Raw genomic sequence first — 21,962 nt, 5'->3', positions numbered from 1 at the left:
GATGATGGTTTCTGTGTCACCTTGTATTATGTAATAGCTATTCTATTTCAATTTTTATTCCATTTAAAAGTATGAACTTAAAATTTAACTTATTTTGCTATGACCTAATACATATTCATAGTTTTTGTTTGACGACAGTTTAATTAAAAATCTAGTTAAGATAAACTCCAGTTTTTCTTAGCAACAGCTTAAACATTGTTTATGCATACGCTCCATTTTATCTGTATAACATAATAATGCCTGTTTATGCTTATCTTTAAATTGGGTCAATTCCAAAAATCGATAAAAAACCACAAGTATTTACTAACGTATAATGCACTTTAAAAAATGTATAATATTTTGGAAATAGCAATCGGATCTTATATGTATTTTTATTTATTTTCTTATGAGACGAACGTGGTTAGCTGATAAAAAAGAAATTCTATTTATTTACAAAATGAAATTAACAATAAAACATGTGTTTTTAGAAAGAACAAATGGTGCGCCATGTTGTATTGATTGTTGAATTTAAAATTTGTCACGTCTATTAAATAAAAACAAAAATGTTAAAGTACAGATGTAGCGTGGGAGAACAATGCTCATCAAAAAACATCTGTTAGACGGTTGATGAAAAGTATTTTATTTTTTTTAGAAAATAGACACACAAAGGTCTCATTGATGATTAAAAAAAAAAAAATTAATACTTAATAAATACGAATATTCTTAGTTGTTAAAAATATTTTTTTTTAAAAACCTGTTCAAATGTATGTATACTTTGCGGTATCTTCAAAAAATTATATGAAATATTTGGTATGTGATGATAGTCCTGCTTCCATAGATAATACTCAAACAAATTACTTATGGCTTCTGAAGAAAATATATGTATGAAATTTTTTTTTTACAAAAATCAACGACAACGACAAAACAGCAAACAAAGTACAAAACTTATTTCGTTCCAAATGCATACGTATGGCGTATACGTACTTTTTTCGTTATTTAGAAATTGTTATTGCTGGCTGGGTGAATTACACTGGTCTGCAAAATTTATAATTTTTTTTTTCCATCAAATGAAAGAGAATAAAGAAATATTTGACATTCCTGAATCTAAATCTGGTTTCAGAAAAATTCTAGCACGTACCATTTTTTTTTTTAATGATTTTTTTTTTAAATATGTGTAGTTTGTAGAAAATAACCCTTTTAGATTCGGTTGACCTTGTAGAAAAATAAAACTATTATTCGTATTAAGCTCACATTTAAAGGACTTTAACACCCAATATTTTTCTATGTAGAAATATGTTATTTGAGATAAACCATTCGATAAACTGCCTTGTTAAGCTTCAGATTTGTTTGTCCTAGGAACAAAAGTATACTTTTCTTATAGTTTTTCATGTGCTGAGTTAAAATCCGAAGTCAAAAAAAATTCTATCACGTCAGGATTTTAAAATATACGCATTTAGGGATCACAAAATCAAGTTTTTTTTTAGGAAATCTCAAAAAAACTAGTATACATATTTAAAAAACCAGAACTGACCAATATTTTTTGAGTTCTTATTCAAAATCAGCACACTAAAATTCATTAGACAAGTATACTTCTGTTCTAGTTAGAAAGATATATGAATTTTTAAAGGTCAGTTTTTTTTTATGGTAATATATGCCAAACCTACTAAATTTACTTAAATTAAGATATCTCGGAGAAGAAAAGAGATATTGAGAATTTTGAAATTTTAAAGATAAAAATAAGTTCAAATTTAGTTGAAAAAAATTACATTATGCCAAAATATTGCTTCAAAAACAGCAAAAAAAAGAGGTTTTTGAGATTTTCTGACGATTTTCTAACTAAAGGTTAACTCGAATCTAAATATTGCTGTTAGAAAGTGCAAAAAAAAGGTTTTTTTTGACAACTTCGGACTTTATTTTTGCAAAAAAATGTTTTTTTTTTGCTACTTCAGAAATCAGTTTCTATAAGAACCTGTTTTCCTTCTTTCAAGACTTGTTATTATAATAATTCCTTTTACTCCAACTTCCCTCTAGCTGGAACCAGTTTTCGTTCGACTTAGAGGGAGTCGAGTTTATATACGTTATTGTCTCCTTTATGATAAGTAAAGCCAAACACACTTAGGTAGGTACATATTTCGTCTTAAATATTTCGTGCAGTTAAAAAGGTATCCAAAAGATATTAGCAAGACGTAGGTATGTATATGAGTTATTATCACACTAAAATAGGTTCTCAATAGGAAATGACTTAAAATTACACAGAAATTAAAAAAGGATGTAATTAATTTTACCTACACTTTTGAAAACATGGGCCTTAAAAACACACAAATGAAAGAAAAGAGCATCAAAACTTCTGTTAACGACGAGGAATTATAGCAGACGTTTACTGTTTCTAAAAGTTCTTTTGATAGACATAGCCCCAAACCACGTATCCTGTTAATTTTTGCTAAAACCAGGCGCACAATTAGAAAAATCTGTCCCAAACCAGATACTATTTCACAAAATTAAAATTTGTAAAGAAAATCTTAAAGCAAACGATTTTGTTGTTCTAATTCTTAGAGCAACTTAGTCCCACTTCAGCTATAAACGAAAAAAAAGTAGTTTGAGTTAGCAGTTCAGGATCACTTTGAATTGTTTTTGTAATTTTTTTTTTATTAAAACTTTTTTGATAACAATAACGAAGTAAAAATAACTAAAATAATAAAAAATTATTAAAATTATTTTTATTTTTGGAGTTGAGGTCACTTGAATTTATAAATTGTAAAACTTTATTTTTAAAACAAAAACAAGCATAGTCAAATAGAACTTTAATCACGATGAGAGACTGCTTAGGAAGCAATTCTATTTATAAGTTTAAAAGAACAAATTCGTTTAAGGAATTCCAAGAATTTCATCACTGAGTTAGGTATTCTTTAACAACTTTGCTGGTTTGAAATTCTAGAAGTTTAAATCCTTAAGCAAAGTGGTGTGACCTCGAAATGAATTAAATCAAGTGCATTTTTCTACAGAAATTTCACTTTTCTCGTCATGCTTTTAAAAACTTGAAAAGTTACTATAAATATCTATACCATAGAATTTGACTAAAATAAAGTAAAAGTGCATTACATTACTCAAAAGCAAATAAGTACCAAAATCATTCAAATCTTAAAATTTTCGCAGATTTAAATGAAGATTAAAATAATTTTAGTTAAAATGGTATTTTATTTGATTAGGTTTGAGACCAATTACGCACGACTCAATCGTTAACTTTTTTTTCTGTTACATTGGACATTATTTCCTTCATATTCCAAAAAAAAATTCCAAATTGTATAATACAATTTTTTTTTTTTAATTTTCGCCTAAAAGATAATCCACTTTTTCCATTTCTAACAGTGACTGAATAACGAAAAAAAATAATAGCGATTTTTTGTTACATGGTGTGGGCGACATTATCACTCAACCTTTTCATTTTCTTCAATTTGGCAAGAGCGTTCATCTACATGCACAAAAAAAAAAAAAAAAAAAAACACTACAAAAAAGCTCAAATATCTACGTAGTAATGGCTTCTAAGGATAAAACCCACAAAAATAAAAACAAATGTCGACAAAAAAATGTAATTTAAGGTTCCATTTTTATTTAGAAGTGCGTAGTTACGAGTAATATAGTAGATACCTAAATTGCGTCGTATCCCTACAAAAATCAGAAAAAAAAAAATAAATACAAAAACTCAGTGAATCCTTCGAGATCTTTTTAAAGCGTAGGATGCAAAATATATTATGTAGACCACTCCTTTTAAAGACACCAATTTTATCCATTTACACAATTTTTCAATTCCCATATTCCAAAAGGGAAAAAGTTACTTCTTTAACATTCACACAAACAACACCTTAACTTTTTAACAAAATAATTAAATATGTAAAAAAAAACAGTCCTTAAAAAAAGTGTTCTTTCTTACTTTCAAATCTATTTTTATGTATGTTGTATATTTATCACTCGGTTAACTTTAGGAATTTACGCATTATAAACACATTTTTTTTTTCTTAACTTCTATATCATTTAACACATATTTTTCTATTTTTGTAGTTTTGTATATATTCTACAATAAAATACACACAAACACGCACACGTACAAATCAGCTGATAGTATCCTCCGAAATCAGGACTCTATGTCGGAACGATACGAAAGCCATCTCGTTCGGTATGAAAGTGCCACGTTACTCAATTGAAATTGTGCCAGCAACTGTGCTTCAAAATTGATACCATTTCTGGCCCCGACACACGAACGACGACAATACTCGACAACTGGCTGGAAGGAATCAGCAGAGAAGGATACTTTCCCCAACATCCTCCATCAAAAAAAAAAAAAAATTACCAACACTACTGACCTAGTGAGTTTGCGTATACACAAAAGTAATACCAATACCATTTCATATGTGTGACGACTACACGACTGACGGAACTTTATTCCTATTTTTGTATGTTTATTTTTGAAAAAAAAAAACAGTTATAGCAGGTGGAATAAGCTCCTGGTGGGTTCTTTTTTTTTTTAACTTTATGACGAAATTAAAAATATTTTTGTTTATTATCTCTTCAAAAAGGTACTTCAGAAGTTTGCTCAAAATTTGCATATTAATGGATTAAAATTAAGATTTGTACCAAGGCAGCACAGATTAAAAATATAAAATTAAAAAAAAAAAATTCAGTTAAGAGTAAGTGAAAATAAATATTTGCCGAGTCCTTTTTTTCCAACACACACACACACATACACATATAAAGGTTGACTCTTATATACACAAAACTTACTTACTATGGAGAGTGTTTGGTGTAGAGCTATGTTCAAAAGTAGGTTAACAGCTTCGGCTTTATCGATTTCCCTTACCATTTATATCCTGTGTGTGTTTATGTAGGGAAAAAAGGGTAACTAATATACAACATTTCTGAATTCTATGTAATACTCTCGAAACGGAAGTCTCTTTCTCTTGACTTGAAGCGATTTACTTGGCCTCATCGTCGTCGTAGTCGTCGTCAGTATAGAGATGTGCGGTTTGCACAAAAAAAAAAAGCAAAGTAAGAAAAAAAAAATAATTAAAAACTATCGGTTAGCCAATAAAAATTGGACAAAGATAATAAGAAGGACGACGACGATGATGATGATGATGATGATGCTGATGGTATAGTGGTTTTCTGGTTATTCAATGAGGACATTGTAAGCATGATGTGACTTACATTAGCATGGTGCAGCAGCAGCAACAGCAACATCAACGTTGATGACGGTGACGACGTCAAAAGGATGGCCAGAATCCATTGATATTGTGTTTCTATATTATTATGGTTGTGATAGAGTATACAGTGGGTCCTAAAAGGGGCGGGTATTGTATCAATGGATTTATTTTTTTTGTGTATCGTTTTTTTTTTTTTGTTAAAACTGAGAAAAAGTAAATGGCCTTCATTTTAGGTTTGGCCCGATTCCAAAATCAACAGTAAATTAAGGACACTACTGCCAGTGACATACGTAGATATCTGTATGTAACTGAAAATGAATTCTATTTTTTTTTTCTGTTCATTTAATAATTTTGAAATAGTTTGCAGATTTTAGAGATTTGATATTATAAATCAAGGACTTTTTTTTTTTTGTCAATATGTATTGATTTATCATAAGTTGGAAAACATGTTATGTAATATTAACAACACCAGAAATATTTATCAGAAGTGACATAAGAAAGATGCGTTCAAAGTTGCAAAAGGTAAAGCTTGAAGTAATCCAGTTTTCAGATTAAAACGTTTTTTACCTTACATACTTATGATCGGAAAGTTTTTAATGGCCATGTTGCTTACAGATTTTTTTTAAAAGCGTTCTCGTTATGCATCTCGTTCTCAATGTGCATCTTTGGACCCCTTTCGAAACTTTTGGACGCCCAAAAAACAATATACGAAAGCTGTGGTCACTTTTGTAACTCAACTATGCAGCGATCAATGCGCCTACAAAAACTGCGCATACTATGTTATAAAGTTAGCTTTTTATATAGCCTGAAAAAAGAGTCAATGAACGTCACAAAGAAGAACAATATCCACTTTATTAACTACAAATACTTCCAAAAAAACAAGACAGGTCAAGTAAGTAATTGCTTGCTACCTTACCAACAACCTTTTCGGCATCTACAACTCAAGTTGTCCGATTTCTCAGCCAAAGTTTGGTAGCAGACTTATCAACAGTGTTTGGGTGTTTAGGATAACAATGACAGAAGCGCTGTTATCAACTATTGGATGGCAACTGTGATTAGCATTGGTTGATCTTCATATTCCAACCGAAGCCAATCTTCCTTAGAACCCAGTCAAACTGGATTTCTCTTTGGCAATCTCAAACCTAGTTTTCAACGTTACAGTCGTTCCGACTATGAGGCTAAATTGTTGTCCTTCAATATCACATCTTGATCACCAGCCAAACTAAAGAATTCATCAATTACGTCGATGAGCAAATCATCTTGTCTGCAGTAATGTGGAACTTTTTTAGTTTCGAGACTTACACCGCCACTGGATGAATTAGATAAAGCTATCTACGAGGTAGTTTGGAACCAAATCCACCCAAGAAGACATCAGGGGACTGTTAACAATATTTTTCCGTGTACATCCCTAATTTCTTCTTCGATAGATAGAGGTTTAAGTAAGCGACTACAAAAGATTCACAGACGGTTCTGAAGGAGCTCAATATGTAAACAGACTTCAGTCCATCAAACTAGATGTATACCTACAGAAGGATTATCCAGCTTCATTAGAAATATGCCTTTTATTACCATCAACTATGTATTAAAATAACTAAAGGTGGTGTTAAATCCATAGAGGAAAAAGCCCAATTCTTTTACAGATTCCCAAACAAATTCACTAGTGGATCCCGAATTTTTCGGGCAAGTAGATTAATCCATTAAGCGAGTGAAGTTGTATCAAGAAATACAAGATTCAGTGTTCTATCTTGTTGACAAAACCTAGTTAACCGCTCCTAAGCCAACAGACGAAGTTATACTAGGATTTAAAAAAAAACAGTCTCAGGTGGTCGTGATTTTTCTGACAATACCCATTAAAAAACTTTAAAATCAACGTCTCTTGATCTAGGCAAATTTCTCTCCTCTGCAATCTCAGAAAAATGTTGAAAGATTTTCTACTTAAACCTCTCTTCAGAGAAAAAGAAGCTCTCTCACTGAACTTTCACCATCAGGTCACTATTGTTTGCTTTTTTGATATCGAAAAGGTAACCGAAATTTACTGTCAAAGACTGTCTGATACAATTTTTAATTTTCTGGTAACACTGGTCGGCAAAAAACTAAAAAAAGTCGGGAGCAAAAACTTTATAAGCTGATTTTGATTGACTTTAGTGTGCTGAATTCAAAACTGTTAACAGATTTTTTCTATCACGTCTAGTTTTTGAGCTATACTCATCACTATTTTCGCTATAAAGCTTCAAAAACTACTTTTTAATTGAGTTTTTTTTATGTTTAGTCAAAAATATATATTTTCCGTGATATGTTGCTTATATCACTTATATATGTTATAAGTCCAAATCAGAAGACGCAAGATGGAATTTGATTCAAAAAACCATTCATTACTTTGAAAAAAATAATCAAGATTTTGAGATATCTATCATAAATTCTTTTTTCAATATCTTTGAGAAAAAAAATAATTTAAAAAAATATAAATACATCTGGGACGTGTTAATATGGCGTTTTGAGATTGCATAAGTAGTTTTACAAAAAAAAATTAACGGTGATGTAATTCGATGTCAAATGTACCCAAAAATACGCGTTTTTGACCTATTAATATTGAATTATTTCAAAAACGTGACGTGCCAGTGAAATTTTGACTTCAAATTCGGACTCAGCACACAAAATTCCTCTCGAAAAGTTTGGTTTGGTTTGGTTCTTGCTCTATATCCGTTGCCGACCAGTGTAATCAATTTAAAACAATTTACAACTTAATAATTCAAGGAGTTTTTGTTTTCAAGTCCCGGAAACTGCTAATCAACAACAAAGACTAGAAATTTTCAAAGGGTCCATTGCAGATTTCCAATTTGGTCCACGGCATCAATGATATATGTGAAAAAAGTTGTTATTCTTCGAAAGAAAGATGTTGCAAATGGGTTCAACAACGATTGATAGATATCTCCTCCAATCTAGTTAAAATACACTTTGGAAATCAGTATTTTATTTTAAATTCAGTTGAATTCAAAACAAATTTAATCCTAAAATGAAAAATCGAGTATACTTCATGGCGCAAGTTTTGCTCTGGGTTCAAATCCAGCCCCTAGAATCAAGTGCAAATTGAATTTCTGATAAATTAATCAAACGGACTTCAAGTTAAAGTGGTGCCAAGTTGTATATTTTCAAAAATGGTTAAGGTTAGGTTTAGATTGACTTAAATTTGGAGTCTACCTAAAAATTCTTCTTAACTTATGTTGGAAACTTTTTATATTTTAAACACTCTTTTTTAAAAATCGCACTCAAATTGGCATCACTGGTAACGAACTTCATCATCATTACAACACAACATGGTTCTTTCGACGACGTTAAAAAGGTATGATGTACGATTTGAGTATACAAACAATACTCTATTGATTTTTACAATGTGTTCAACCAACCTACATTTTCTCTGGCGATGTTTCAAAATTGTGCGCCTGTTTTTTTTTTGTCGTTGTTTTTTTTTTTGTTGTTCCTGTTAAATCTAGAGTAGACCATGAGTACAAGATGTTGAGGCAGTAGCAGAATAATATAATTTTCTACCCGCATAAATAACATATACAGCTGTTCTGTTATTTTATGGCCGATTTTATTTTACCTAGGCCGAAATTAGAATGAAGTTATGTATATATTCCCAATTCCAACCTCACAACCCACCCCCTCAAGTTGTGTAGCCAATTTATTTCTATAGTTAGAAATCGATTTTGATGATAGAGTTGAAATCTGTGTATAAGTTAGTGTATCATTTATATGATTGTTGAAACACAACACACATTTTTAAGAGAGAAGGAAAAAATGTTCTGCAGTTGATTAGAATTTTTTATTTTGGAAAATGAAATAAAAAAAGGGACTAAGGGGGAAAAAAAAGGATTCGAATTATAGGTATGTAGAATAGAAAAAAAATTGATGCTGTAGTATATACAGTAGAGTAAAATTAAAGTCTATTGCTATTCACTTTTTTGTTATAGTAGAACAACAAAAATTTTTTGGACCTAGGTATACAGGATTTAGAAAAAAAAAAAACAACACCGAAAGGTCAATTAAGGAGGGTTGAAAAATGCTCTGAAAGTTCAAAATGGATGGGGAATATACTTTTAGCTAAAAGCCCTTTAGAAGTCCTTGTGTACACATTAATCAGAATTAAGTAAGAATTAAATTGCAGAAAACAAGGTGATGTTGTGGGTTGTGTATACTATGTTATTTAAATAGGTCAGTGTGCCTTTTAGAATATTAAATAGAAAACTTACATAAATTTTATTTGGAATCCGATGGTTACCTGGAAGAAAAGAAAAAAGATTAAATAATGTATTCATAATTATAATAAGCTATTACATAATTTTGTTTTATTGATTTAACTATTTGAATTTTTATTATTAAAAATATAAACATAAATTTAAAATTTTATGTGAATAAAAAAAATTTGTTCTAAATTTTACAATTTTAAATGTTTGTACATTATTTTAAGAGATTGGGTCTTTGATGATTGTGATATAATTAATGTTAGACGAATAAAGTTGAAGAAAGTATAGACGAATAAAATAATAGTCAAAGTCCTTTCAGATTCGTTCTTACATTTCTAATAAAAAGATCGAAAATTAAGTGATTTCGTTCATTATTCGCAAAGCTAATACTACAGTAAAGTTAGTAGGTACTTGCTGGTAGTTTGAACCCCACTTTGATCACCATTGTTGTTTCTGAACAACGAATATTAGTAAATCAAAAACTGCACTAAGAAGTCACCTTAAGCGTTGGCGAAGGGTGTCAAAAATAGCTTATCTAGCTCGTTCAGTAAAATTGATTCTACTTAAGAGTAAAAACTTAAAAGTTTTTCTAAAAAATGTTTCTAAAAATTTAGGGGTCACTGTGGCGTATGTGTAACTTACCTATTTTTAATGAACAAATCTAAATGGAAATTGTTTTTCTTTTTCTTGAGTTAATTAATAAGATGAGTTTCTATTCTGTAAATTTAATTAATTAATTTATTTTTTGGTGTTCAAAAATCTATGCATATATGTACCTATGAAGCAATATAAAGGAAGAAGCAAAACAAAAATTCCTTTTTTTTCAAATTTTTCAAAATTTCAATAATTTAAAAAAAAAAAAAAATTAAATTGGTAAGACATTTTGTCGCAATTAGATACACTGGTCGGCAACGAAAATTGAGCTTTTTTACCGACTTCCAAAAAGGCGGAGGTATTCAATCCGTCTGTATTTTTTTTTTTTTTTTTATGTTTGTTACCCCATAACTTAGGCATGAGTGAACCAATTTTGATAATTCTTTTTGTATTGGAAAGCTGGTGGCTGCAGTGTGGTCCCATTTCAATTTCGTTCACATTTAGCCATAGGAACTATTTTAAAAACCATAAAACCCAGTTTTGATCCATGGAAGTCGGTCTTGTTTTTTTGCTAAAAATGATTATTAAGGATTTTTGTGTGCTGAGTTCGAATTCAGGTCAAAATTTCACTGACACGTCACGTTTTTGAAATATATGCTTGAATAAACAGGTCTAAAACGAGTTTTTTGGGTACATTTCACGTAGAATTACATCACCGTTAAATTTTTTTTGTAAAACTACTTATTTTATTTTTTTCGAAATTATCGAAAAAATCTTGATTATTTTTTTTTTTTTTAAGTAATAAGTGTTTTTTTGAACCAAATTCCAGTTTTCATCTTTTGATTTCTCCTTAAAAAGGCAACATATTACGGTAAATATATATATTTTTGACTAAACAAAAAAAAACTTAGTTGAAAATTAGTTTTAGAGTTTTATATAGCGAAAAAAGTGATCAGTATAACTCAAAAACTAGACGTGATAAAATAAATCTGTAAACAGTTTTGAATTTAGCAGACTAAAGTCAATTAAAATCACTAAACCAAGTCCTTGCTGTCGACTTTTTTGTTTGTTAATTTATCAAAACCTAAATCCAAATTTTCAAAAATTTTAATGTCCCATTTTCAAAAATTTGTTAAAAAAAAATTTTTAATGCAGAAACTTAAAATATGTATTTGAAATTAAATCGATAAATTCACAAATTAAAAAGCGGTTCTATGACCGGTACTGTTAACAATCATTTCATCAAATGAAAGACCTTGTACTAATTTCGAAGGATTTTTAAGGTTTATTCGTTTGAATGACTTTGAATCCTTTGTGTCTTTGACCTCACCTTCCCTCCTATTGGAAATATAAAGATTATTATCGACATCAATACTAGCCTATTGAGATTACAATATTTGACATAAAATATAGATATATCTGAGTTCTCCTCAGAGATTTAAAGGACAAGTACATAAACCAGACCACTTTAAAATACAAAATGAAAAGAAAAATTAGAAAAAAAAAAAAAAAAAAAAACAAATAAATTCAAATAAGAAGCTTATTCTTTTCTAAAAATAAAACGAAATAAAACAAAACATCGCCTAAAATGTCTTTAATTGATTAAAGAAAGTTATTATTTTATAAAGCTAAGAAGGAATTAACAGACCTATCTTTTCATATTATGACATTACCTCAAAATAAAAGTTTTAAAAAATAAATAAAACCATTTTCTTGTCAAATTTAAAAGTTTTGAAATGTTGTTGCCTAAGTTTCCTAAGTGCAGCACACAGAAAGTACGTCGAAATCAGGCTTCCTTGGCTTAACGGTTTAGAGCAAATAAGAAAAAAAATCTTGAATGTTATTTCCAGACTCTTAACTTCTCCTAAAAACCTTATCAAGTATCTATTATATTTTATTATTTTTATCGTAAAATTGTCGTCATTTCTATGGAAGTGCTTAGAAACCACACTTTATACACATAACTCATAAGTTGTTTCAAGTAAATTTATTGATTTTTTTTTTGTTGGATTAAAAATAAAAAAGAAGAATCTTTATCTTCTTTTACACAACACAAATTTATTAAGAAGAGAGCCCCTTTTTGCTGTAAAGCACTCCAGTATTGTATGTGTAATAATGTGTAGGTAGGTATTTTCTGTTTTGAGTATGCGACTTTGAGAGGAAATAACTTTCCAAGAATATAGTCAAAAGTAGCATATCCTTGTTATTTATACGAGTATATTAACACATTAGCGTGGGATGGTGCTTCAAAAAAAAAAAGAAAAAAAAAGTAACACAAACGAAATTCTGATTAAATGTTTTGCCACACTTTAAGTTATTAAAACTTTTGAGAAGTTTTCTTTTCCAAGCCAAGTGAAGATTATGAAGATGTGCGATGATTAAAAATGCCTTGAATTTCACAAAAAGTAAATATGCTATAACTTTGAAACGCGAAATTTTGATGATGGATGAAGAAAAATGTTTTTATGATTATGAAAGTGTACGTAGTGAGTTGACGTTTGGTTTTGATTTGTTTTTTTTTTTTTTGTTGTTTGTTCCAAGGATAGCAATCATTCTCTCAGTTTATTTACCAATGGGTTTTGGGGTAAAATTCTAAAAACAACATTTATTTACCCATGATTTTGAAGTTCCAACCAAAAGAACTCAAGATATTAAAAAAGGAGTCTTGAGTTCTGTTGATCGGATCTTAATTAAATCAGATCTTTAGGCTAAGAAAAAATGATAGAGCGTGTTTTCTTTTATTTTTCTATCCAGGTAAATGTCATGGTCACATTTTATATTTCAAAAATTTACAGAAAATATAAAATCAAAAAAATCATCATGTAAATATAATTCACATCAAAATCTGAATTCTATTGTATTTATTTACAATTCGCACTCATTACACACATCATCATGGAAAGCTTTACTAACTGACTGGTGGCGGTCGTCATAAGCCGCCTCTCATAATTAATGGTTTCCATTATCTAATGATATCTATTTTCGTGTAGTTGGGTGGCTTGGCGGCATGTGTGCGAAATAATTCTAGAAGCCATATGGTTATGTCTATCTATATGTCTCTTACTATGATATTATCACAAAAAAAAAAAAAACTGTGGTTTCTTATGACAATGGGGGTAATTAATAATGAAAAATGTACTGGAGAATTCTCTTCAACATGTGAAGTTATTCAAGGGCGTATTATTATAAAAAAATCCCTGATAATATAAAATTCATGCAATGATTGTTGAAAAATTAAAATGATTCAGGAAAAGCATTTAAAAAATTGATAAGAAAAGAACACACACGTTTTTTCTAGAAAATACCTACTTCATCAAAAATAAAGAAGAGCATTAAAAAGTTAATTTCGCAATTTAATGGTGATTTTGTTTTGTTTTGCTGTGCTAAGAATTGCTAAAGATCTGTAAAATATTAAGTTAACAAAGCCGTTTAAATTAAAAAAAAAAACTGTTAAGTTTTAGTTCTTCCTTCACCAGTCATCATAAAAAAACGACTTAAGAACTCTAAGCGAACAAAATAATTTCTAAGCCACTTTTTTCCATCAACTATTGCCTATCCCATAAATAATGCAATTTATAAAAAATAAAAGAAAACATTTAAAATTCCAAAAAAAATATCACTTAATTTTATGAGAATCACCAAGAACGAATAATTTCGTTGATTTCTTGGTCTGGAACGATTAACAAACGCGACAAAGGGCAGTCTATAGAATCCGATAATAAAAGAAAAAGATTTAACACGAGACATACGTATACACTCCCTTACTGTGCTTCGGTTCTATTTTCTTTAGAGTGCGGTAAATGTTCAATATTTAATAAGATCAAGTTACATTGTGGCTCTGTACTAATTGCACTTAACAGTTTTTTAGTCTGTCAAACTGTCAGTTTTTAATTTTTTAAATTTGTATCCAAGGAGGGAATGATTAAAACCAGCTTTCCTGTCTAAAGCAGAAGTGCGACGAACATAATATAGAAATCATAATCAGCTCTCGTTTTTGAAATATTACCGTTTGTCAAAAAAATTGTTTTTGGACTTATTTTGAAGTTAACAAGAACCAAAATATACTTTTCTATAGGTTTTCAGTGTGTTGAACATCCTATCAGCTCCCGTTTTGGAAATATTATCGTTAAAAAATGCAAAAAAAAAATGCACGACTGGGGCCGCACGTACTTGCTCTTGCAGTTCAAAGCACTTTTATGTTAGCTTACTTGTAGATTATAAGAGCTGCCTCTATATACATTTTTAAGAAATTTGGTTGATGTAGGGGAAGAGCCGGCATGGAGGCCAAATTTTAGTTAAACACAATTTTATTTTATTTGACTTGATTTTTTTTGAGAAAAACTAAAAATGCAGTTTTATTGCAATTACTTTGAATATTACGTATGCAAAATTTTATCAATCATTAGAGCCATTTTTGAGAAAATTGCAATAATTCCTTAATGATGTACGGGAAGAGCCGACATCCGCGATTTAAAAAAATGTAAAGACCATACCTATTTCCACTATCCGTATTTTTTGAGAAAAACTAAAAACGCAGTTATATTAGAACTATATACAGCATTACGTGTGTTAAATTTAATCAAAATCGTTAGAGCCGTTTTCGAGAAAATTGCAATAACTCGAAAATTTTGTATGGGAGGTATACGTTCTAAGTGAGATATGTATTAAAAAACCAAAAAAAACCAACCTTGGAAATTACGAAAAAAACATCCATACCAAATTTCAACAAAATCCGTCCACCCGTTTAGGCTGTAGCTACCTGTACAGATGGACGCACGGACGCACAGACCGACGGACGTCATGACGAAACCCACTTTTCTGGACTTCTCCATCATCGTAATGTTAGTTTTGATTCAAACCTCGAATTTTTTTTTTGACACGAAACCAATACTTGCCCTATAGATCAAGTAAAAAAACGTTTTTTTTACCACTTTTGATGTCATGCCTTAATTTGAAGATTTTTTTTTAATATAAATCATAACGCTTTCTATTTTCTTTTTTTAAAAAACTGTTTAAATCTTTGCAATACCTTTTTTATTGGCCGAGATATTTTGAAATAAAGTAAGTATGTTTTTATCAAAAAGGAAATGAAAACGTGATATCTGTTTGATACATTACAATAAGCCAAAAAACTGACGATATCTCTCGAACAATAAAAAAGATATCGAAAAGATTTAAAAAGATCTTGAAAGAAGGAAAATAGTTGTTATAGACACCGTTATAATTTATATAAAAACAAAAATTTCTTCACATAAAGCATAACCTCAAAAGAATTTTTTTTACATCTTCTAACGGTAATATTTCAAAAACGGGAGCTGATAGGATATTTCTGACTTCAGATTCGATCTCAGCACACCGAAAACCTACAGAAAAGTATATCTTCGTATCGGCACTAAAAACCTTGTAGAACTGTGTAGTCGAAGACTCAGAAGACACTTAGGTATGTCGTTTTCGATTGGAATAACTCAAGGATTCACTCATTCTGAAATCCAATAAAACAGTTTAAATCGCTTCCACTCAATTTTGAAATTTTATATTTGTATTGGTGAATAATCAAATAAAATTTTTTTGCTTTTCTACTAGAAAATTTGGTTTGACGTTTACTTATTTAAATATTAGTAATTTTGAGTGAATTCTGTTTTGAAATCAAGAAGAGAATTTTTATTTTCAGAAGCGTTCTGTCTGTCATATTAGTGCGAATAAAACACTTTCAGAAGGCTTCTGAATGATTCCGGACCAGTGGTACCACTTTACTTCAATTGAAGTAGATCTACTTCTTTTTTTCAAAAAAAAAATTAAATCGACTTCCTACTTCGCACCATCACGAAAATAACGAATTCTACTTCATTTTAAAATCTCTGTTACAATCTACTTCAAATTATCAAAATATAAGCCAATTCTACTTCTTTTTGCAGAAAACCAAAAATTTGACTAAAAATTGTTATAAAATAATGTATTGAAATAATATTTATACCGAAAATATAGAGTTTGAAGGAATTCAAATTTTTGGTTTTAGTTGTTTTTACTAATTAAATTATTAACTTAAATAAATTTAAGAAAATAATTTTTTTTAAGATGGATTTTTATTAAAAAATGATATTTTGAAATCTACTTCGATTTTTCTCAATCTACTTCCATTTTTTCTTCAAATCTACTTCGACTTTTTTTCTGCAAGTGGTAACGCTGTTCCGGACTCTTCCGGAGAGCCAATCGAAAACGACATTAGTGTGTGTGCGAGGAGAATGATAAAAATAGTCAAAGATTTTTTGAACAACAGATTTTTTAATCTTCAGTTCATGACTTTCACTGATTGTGTCAAGTTCATTTTAGGTACTTCTTCATTGGTAAATATAAATTTACCAAAAATCTTTAAAAATGAAAAAAAATATCGTAAACCAGGATTTTTGCCATATTTTAACAAATTTCGAACATTATGCCTCACGGGAAGTCCTTAACCAATATGAACCATTTTTGTTTCTACTTAATGTTAAGCTCATATTAGAATATTGTCTAAAGCTATTACATTCAAGAAATGAGATGTTAGGGTGGTCACATTTTGTTTTTAAAAAAATATCATTTTTTTTAATTTTTGTTTTTTTTTTTTTTTTTTTTAATTCAGGGCTGATGCGTGACCAGAAGATTTGAACCGATTTTTTTTATACTTTTCTTAGTCTTCACCATTCTCAACTTTTCCCCGCTATTACGATTTGAAGTTCGAAAAAAAAAATTTTTTCGGCCCATTCAACACTCATTTCACACCATCCCATCAGGTTATTAAGAGAATTAATGTTAGGATTCATGAGAAAATTCATTTTATTGATTTAAAGTAGGTACATTTTTTCAGTTTCAGTTTCAATTCTACCAATTAGGTATTTGGAGAAATTTTCAAACATGTTACTCTATCTCTCGAAAAAGTATTGATTCTTAATTTGTTAAACGTGTTTTTCGAGGTCAGGAAATGCAACAAAGTACCTACGAATGCCTACAATAATTTAAATCATTGTCTATTCGTTATTTAAACAATTTAAAAATAAATTATTACAAATATACATTACTTATATTTAAATATTACCAAAAAAAGCCAAAGAAAATGCAGTATTTAAAAAAAAAAAATCATGAAATTGCAGGCCTATTTTTAAGGGCTCTTCTATTTAAAAAAAAAATAAAATAAATATGTACCGTACCTACTTCCAACCTACTCAAATATAATGTGTTTACACTATTCAAGGGTCATTTTCAGTTTATCTTTTACATCTCGCACTACATTAATGCCAACACACACATAATCAATTAGCAAGATATATATTGACAAATGATTTGTTGCAGCAAGGCCTGCTATTTCACACGTCTTCATTCGTACGTGACTTAACATATTAACATCAATTTGCTACTTACGATACGCATGCCATGGCAAGTATTATTTTTTTTTTTTTTTATATTTAAGTTGTTTTTGAGAATTTAAAATAGCTTATAGATAGTTAAGTTTTATGCTCGTTTAACAGAGTAATTTGAAAATAACATTAAGTGTTATTGACGATATTCTATTTTATTTTTATTGCCAACAAAAAAAAAAAACATTATTAAATTAGAAGTAGACACCGTTAACAAAAAAACAAGGAAAAAAAGTCATTATTTTTCTGAGCTAGCTATTTGAAAATTAATTCAATTTTAGAGTTTATTGTAACCTTTACTTCAAATTTTTCACTAAAATGCAATCTTTGCTGTATTTAATTCCATGTTTTCGTATTGGTACCCTCTTAAAAGAGGCAACATTTCCGGATCAAAAATTATGATTTAATTACTTGTAACCTTTAAGTTAAAGTTAAACATTTGTTTAATGTATTTGAATTTTTTTTATTAAAAACAATTATTGTGATCAGTAGGTAAACAATTATTTCCTAATAAATCTCTTTGACCATGCTAATTAGAAAACTTTCCGAGGAAACTTAAAACAAAAATACAAAATACGGAACAAAAACAAAAACATTTTCTAAAATTAAAATAGTTTTAATTGTTATTTAAAAACACTTATGTTTAATGTTTTAAAGCACAAGTTAGTCTTGAAGTGTAAATAACAATATTTTTGGATCTTGCCAAGAGACACAATAAATCTGTTAGATAAAAATAATGTTTATGACAACAAAATATTTTGATTTAGCTAAATGATTAATAACAGACAAAACCAAGTCTTCCGCTTAATATTTATAAAAATAGTACCTACATATTTACTTGACCTTGTCATTTTGTTTTTTTTTAAAGACATTTTTTTTCTACGCAAAATATTTTGCAAAAATTTTGTCTATTTTGAAATGTTATCTATGAGAGAATTGTCTGAGTAAAATGATTTATATTTTTTGAAGGTTTTTGGACTATTTTTATAATAAATTAACATATGAATATGTAGGTAGATGGTTCTTCTTAAAAAATAAAGTGACATTTACTTTCTGCTAGGTGAAAATTTATACGAAAATCTGGATGTTGGCATAGGATAGAATATAAAGTCAACATTCAATACAAAATACATAGTATACTAGACTGATTAAAAAAAACATTATTTTTTTTTGTTCATAGTTATATCGAAAATATTATTGGAAATGACGAAAAATAAAATGCACGACTGGGGCGCACGAACTTACTCTTAGAATTAAAGTTGCTTAAATTTTTAAGACTTTTTATATAGAAATTTTTAAAAAAATTAAATTCGTTAAAAAAAAAATAAAATAAAATCTGAAATCAAATTCCCCTCCAAAACAAGTATGCAGTTTTGATTGATATATTAAGATGCATTTTTAGAAAAAAAAAATTCAAAATCGTTAGAGCCGTTTTTTAAAAAAATAATTTTTTATAAATAATTTTTTGGAAAAAAAGTTTTAAAATTAAATTGGTATTCCATTTTGTAGAAATCACTAACCAGTATCTTAAAACAAAATTTCAAAAAAATTCAATGTCCCGTTTTCGAAAATTTGATTTTTCAAAAAAAAAAAATTTTTTTTAATTTTTTTAAAAATCCAAAAATTTATTTTTGGTTTATATTTAAATTATATAAATGCTTCTTCACAAAAAGTTTCGTTGAAATCGAATAAGCAGTTTTGGAGATAATCGGATTTGAAAAAAACGGTTCTATGGCAGGTACCGTTAATAATGATTTTCAAAAAAAAAAATTTTCATTAGAAGATAGACCTTAGCTTAAAACTAACATTTGAATTTTTTAATCAAAATCGTTGGAGCCGTTTTTGAGATATTTCAATTTTACTAAAATCGGTATATGACAAGTACCGTTATTTTTGGTAAAAAAAAATTTATTCCAAAAACACCTCTGGAGAGTCGCCAAATAACGCTGCATACCAAGTTTGACATTAATCGGTCCATCCGTTTAGGCTGTAGGTCCTTATACAGACAGACAGACTGACAGACAGACAGACTTCCGGGACCCACTTTTTTCGCATTCTCTACCATCGTAGTGTCATGGAAAAATGCTATCTCAACTTTTTTTTCAGTTTTTTGATGAAATTATTAGGTTTTTCAAGAAATTTGGCAAACTTTTCGAACTTTTTGTATTCTCTGTTGTTTTTTGGTTTCAAAAATCCTTTTACTTAACTGTCAAACTCCTAATACTATCAAATTAGAATTTTTCAACAAATTCGAATAATTTTTAGTTGAAAAAATGAATAATTATTATTCATTTTTTCAACTAAAAATTGTTTTTATCAATTTTTCGCGCCGGTTTTTTTCAAAATTTTATAAATGCATTTTTGTAGAGCGTTCAATTTTATACAAGAAAATTATTAAGTCGAGCCTTTTTGATGATCCATTAAAAAGTTATAAAATTTTTAACTCAAAAACATGATGGCTGCATACCTAGAATTTGAGCCATATTTTGAGTAATAAATGCCTAATCTGAGTGAAATAACCGCGGGACCCAAAATAACATTTCGGGATCAATTAAATGAAAAGGTGCAACTACATAGTGTACAAATGTAAAAGCTACAAAAAAATGAAAAGTAAAAAAGTGAAAATTTTCAAACTTATTTTTTGGTCAGGCTAGAAAACCTAAAAAAAAAATGATGCAAAAACTATGATTCTAAAAAATAATTTATAAACACTTTTTAACACGCAAGTTTCTTAAAAAAAATATTTATACTTTTGTAATTTTGCAGGTTTAACCTTTACCTGATGATAATTTGAAAAAATCGACAGTCTTAGATATAAAAGTTGTCGTATAGAAAAAAAAGTCAAAATCTTAAAAATACCGGAAACTAGTAGACTTTGAGTCAGATTTCTCCTTTAACGTTAAAAAAAATAGAATGACGGTTAATTCTCAAAGTATTAGCGGATTAATCAACTTTCTAACATTTTCAAAAATCCCAACCGTTTTTAGCCTGTAAATCTCCAAAGTGGCAATGTTCTAAAAAATTGCATTATTGTATGAAATTCTCCATTTTATGAAATTCTTTTTGTATGAAATATAATTAAATGTATAAAAACAGGGCTTTGCACGGTTATTAGCAAAGAAAAATAAGGTAGGTCCCTACTTTTTTAAAAGTTCTATGAATAAATTATTTTGAAGATATGAAATTTTTTAATAGCGAGATTTGACTATTTTTTTTTTTTAAATTTGATGAAATACCTACATATTTAAAAGTTTTGGAAGAACTGAAATAATTTAAAAAAAATATTGAGATACACTATTTAACAGAAGAGTAAAAATTCCATTTATACCTAATGTATTTTTTAACAAATCTTTCATTTATAGTGTGGTTAAGACCTTTTGCCGTTGTTATATCTCATTAAGGTTTGGTTTTAGATGTATGGATGTTAAATTTTATGAAAAATAGCGAAAAACGGTTTTCAGATATTTCGATTCCAATTTTATTTTTCTTAAGAAACAAAAGGGCACATCACGTATTAAAAGTAAGTACCTTTGTATTGTTATACCAAAAAAAAAAACAAGCATAAATAAAATGAGTTTGGACTCGAAACAATTAAAACATTATTTTGAAGGATTCAATTAAAATCTATAAGTAAGTAGGTACTTAAAAGTTGATAGACACTTTTTTTTCAAATTAAAAGCACGTTTCTCACACTTCTTTTTTTTTTAAATAAAAAACGAAATCAATATTTTTTTATCTGACATCTAAATTGACAAGGGTTTTCGTAGACTTAACTAAAATGGCAAAAGTATATTTAACATTATTTCTTCTTAAAATCACATCATCATGATCTCTGGTGGTTTCAATACACTCCTATACACAATAACACACATGTAATAACAATTTTTAATCGAAATTCTTTAAGTATGAAATTCAATCTTAATCGTCATTTTCCGTATATGAAACTCAATTTGAAATGCACGATTAAATTGGCTCGTGGCAATTCATCATCATCGTTTGATATGTATAAACGAGAACCTTTTTTTTTTTTATTTTGAATTAAAGTAAAAAAAAAAAAAAAAATAAATCTGGATCAGTTGAGAGATATATTCATTTCAATATTTTATATTCTACCTACATTCATTATAATTCGTATATACAGGTAAGTAGGTACTTTATGAACGGATGAATGAAAAAAACGAGTTTGATAAATTACATGCAGATAAATGCTCTTATGTTGTAAGTGGGTACTTATAGAAAATTAATTACTTCAATATTTTTTCAGAGAATGTATTAAGAAAAATTCCAAATAATAAATTTTGTTCTTAATATGTTTTGCATTGTTTTTTTTTAATGTTACAGATGAATATTTTTAAGAAATATCACCAAATATTTTTAATAAAAATAACCTAAAAAAAAAAGTTCAAACTAAAATAAAGGATTTCGTTAACTTTGCCAATAAACAAAAAAAGTCACACAAAATGTGTACTTAATTTTCAGCCAAAAGCATAGTATGACCATAATTTTTACAAAGCACCAAAGATAACAATACAAATGAAAATTGACAACTTCTAGCAAAA

The 21,962-nt window shown here is 28.5% G+C and overlaps 1 protein-coding gene across 2 annotated transcripts in view; it reads right to left on the bottom strand.

Annotated features, from left to right (window-relative positions):
* Positions 1–21,962, bottom strand: part of LOC129912307 (protein Tob1) — a 120,980-nt gene that overhangs the window by 31,275 nt on the left and 67,743 nt on the right. Inside the window, exon 3 of one of the 2 annotated variants that reach the window (XM_055990518.1) lies at positions 9,425–9,453. The gene's annotated coding sequence lies outside the window, so the exon portion shown is untranslated. Of the gene's footprint in view, positions 1–3,907; positions 4,148–9,424; positions 9,454–21,962 lie in introns of those variants that run through there. The other variant, XM_055990519.1, reaches the window with a different exon arrangement.

The sequence above is a fragment of the Episyrphus balteatus genome, chromosome 2, assembly GCF_945859705.1.
Source record: "Episyrphus balteatus chromosome 2, idEpiBalt1.1, whole genome shotgun sequence".
NCBI classification, from domain to species: domain Eukaryota; kingdom Metazoa; phylum Arthropoda; class Insecta; order Diptera; family Syrphidae; genus Episyrphus; species Episyrphus balteatus.
Note: the sequence above shows the minus strand (reverse complement) of the source record. Positions and strands in the feature narration are given on the sequence as shown.